Source organism: Tamandua tetradactyla, chromosome 3 (genome assembly GCF_023851605.1).
Source record: "Tamandua tetradactyla isolate mTamTet1 chromosome 3, mTamTet1.pri, whole genome shotgun sequence".
Taxonomy (NCBI): domain Eukaryota; kingdom Metazoa; phylum Chordata; class Mammalia; order Pilosa; family Myrmecophagidae; genus Tamandua; species Tamandua tetradactyla.
This window is the reverse complement of record NC_135329.1, coordinates 157,605,668-157,608,427: the sequence shown is the minus strand read 5'-3', so window position 1 is coordinate 157,608,427 and position 2,760 is coordinate 157,605,668. Positions and strand designations below refer to the sequence as shown.

The following is a 2,760-nucleotide window of genomic DNA, read 5'->3' as shown; positions in this document are numbered from 1 at the left end:
CATTAGGATATTACAAATAAAGGACTCCTTAGTTTAGCAACAAACCAAGTTTAAAAAGTCATAACCAATGTTATAAAATATATCTACAGTAATTTTTATGAAGATAAGCATAATAGCTTTTTTCTGCCTTCTGTAGATTGTCATCTCTGAAATGCTAAAAGACAGTTCCAAATTATGGTTCTTCTCTGATGTGAGAAGTAAGAAGTTGCAGGTGTTCATGGGATGATCTTGTGATTCACTTTCTAAAAGTACTATTTGTAAGCAGTTGGATTTGGCTTGACTGTAGAAGAATCTGGTGTCTAGTTTGCTGGGCAGACCTCTCCTTGGGCCTCCACAAATTGTAACGCCTTCACCAAGCAAAGGATCTTTCACGCTTCAGCCCACTAGGGGATCATTGACACTCAAATGCTTGACTTCGCTGGGGTCAATTATGAAGAGATCTATTAATGCAAGACCAGTACTTCCTAATAGCACACCATGGTTTCAGGATATTTATACAGGTTAAATCTGATAAGAGTGCAAAATACTCATGTATGTGGACCAAACCACTGTTTTTCCTTGGTATATTTACCCAGACAAGATGGCTAAAGTGGGAATCCACTAAAACTACTTCACAGTTCACATCATGAAATTCACTGACTTTGAAACTAAAAGCAACAATTTCTGTAGGACACACAAAAGTGAAATCCAGAGGATAGAAGAAAAACACTAACATTTTCCCCTTAAAGTCTTCAAGGCTTAGTTCTTTGAATTCGCCGTTGACAACAATTGTACCTTCAAAATCGGGGGTGTGCAGGAGCGTAATTTCACTGGTCATAACATTCTAGTTTGATGGCCTTCTTCTTTCACTACTTGAAATATCACACCCCAGTTTTTTCTTTTTTCTGTGGTTTTGATGAAAAACCTATTATACTTCTTTTCTTTGTATCTCTATAAGTAAGAGTCTTTCTCCCCACCCTCCCAGCTTCTTTCAAGCTTTCTCTTTTTTCTTAGTTTACTGCAGTTTGAATATAGTATACCTAACTTTTGGGTTTACTTTTAACTGTTTTAGAAAACCATATCTGATAGTGTTCTCCAAGCTACTTGGACATGTGGTTTGGTTGATGTTTGTTCTTTCTTTTGGAAAGTTTTCAGCCATTGTTACATAGATAATCTTTTTGATCTGTTCTCTCTTTCTTCTTATGTGGTATTCCTATCATGCGTACGTTAAATATTGTCGTACAATTCCTGGATGCTCTGTTCTACCTTTTCCATTGTTTTTCTATCTGCATTTTATTTTGGGGAAGTTTTATTGATATTTTTTCAAGCTTAATGATTTTTTGTAAGCTAAATAAAATCTGTTACTGACCCCATTGAATAGGTATTTAATTTCTTGTACAGTATCTTTGATTTCTAGCTTTTACTTTTGTTTCTTTGTATTCGCATCTCTCTGCGCACGTTGCTCATCTTGCAATGTTTCTACTTTTTTTTTCCCAGCAGAACCCTTAACATGTTATTGACAGTAACTTTAAATTCTCTGAGTCTGATGATTGTTTTGTTTCTTCAAAGTGTGTTTTTTCTCACATTTTGGCATGTGTTTTAGTTTTTAAGATGCTGGGATGCAATATACCAGAATTGGAATGGCTTTTATAAAAGGAATTCATAAATTACAAGTTTACAGTTCTAAGCCTACAAAAATGTCCAAGCCAAGGCATCTAAGGAAAAATACCTTAATTCAAGGAAGGGCAATGAGTCAGGACACCTCTGTCAGCTGGATAGTCACATGGGTGACTTCTGCTGGTCCCTTGTTCCTGGGCTCTGTTGCTTTCAGCCTCTATTCCTCACTTTGCTTCTCTGGGGCTGGCTTTCATCTCCTGATTTCCCTTGGCTCTCTCCAGGTTCTGGCTTGTTTAACATCTCATGGCAATGTCTTTTGGGCTCCAAGCATCTCCAAACATCTGTGTCTCTGTTCTCTAAATGATAGCATCTGTGTCAGCTCTGCTCTGAAGTTTCTGTCAGCTCTGTCTGTTCTTTCATTTCTGACCTCTCCAAAATGTTTCTTCTTTTAAAGGATTCCAGTAAACTAATCAAGCCCCACCTGGATGGGTGAAGTCACATCTCCATTTAATCAAAAGGTCACATCCACGATTGGATGTGTCACATCTCCTTGGTGATGATCTAATAAAAAGTTTCCAACCTACAGTATTGAATTGGGATTAAAAGAAATGACTACTCCCACAAGATAGGATCAGGATTAAAACATGGATTTTCTGGGGTATATAATAGCTTCAAACTAGCACAGCATGCCATGTAATTTTTTGCTGAAAGTCAGACATGTTGTAATGTCCAGAAGTAGGTAACATTAAATAATAGGAACTGAGCTTAATAGGCCTTTTGTATGATAATTTATGACCAGGATTGAGCTGTGCTTAATGTTTTCTGTAGCTATTTGTGCCAGGGTCTTCAAATTCTTCCTGTATCCTTCTTTTTTTTTTTTCCACTCTTGACTTTGGTCTTCTCTATGAACTTCTCAGAGAGAAGCTTTGCCTCACTAACCTTTCAGGATAATTTATTGTTATTACACTGGATCCTTGTGAGTATGATGGCAGAGTGTGTGTGTGTGTAAGGAAGTGCTCAGTAATTTTCCAGTAAATGTCAATCTTTTAGTGGGTCTAGGTTTCGGGGACTTGACTTTCATAAGATTTTCTTGGGTGTTTGCTGTTGTTGTTGTTTGTTTGATTGTTTTCTGTCCTTCCACCTCCTCCCTAAAGTTGCAGTGCT

At 37.2% G+C, this 2,760-nt stretch overlaps 1 pseudogene; it reads right to left on the bottom strand.

The window, feature by feature from the left end:
- Positions 1-215: 215 nt before the first annotated feature.
- On the bottom strand, positions 216-817 carry LOC143675812 (thioredoxin-dependent peroxide reductase, mitochondrial pseudogene; annotated as a pseudogene).
- Positions 818-2,760: the final 1,943 nt, after the last annotated feature.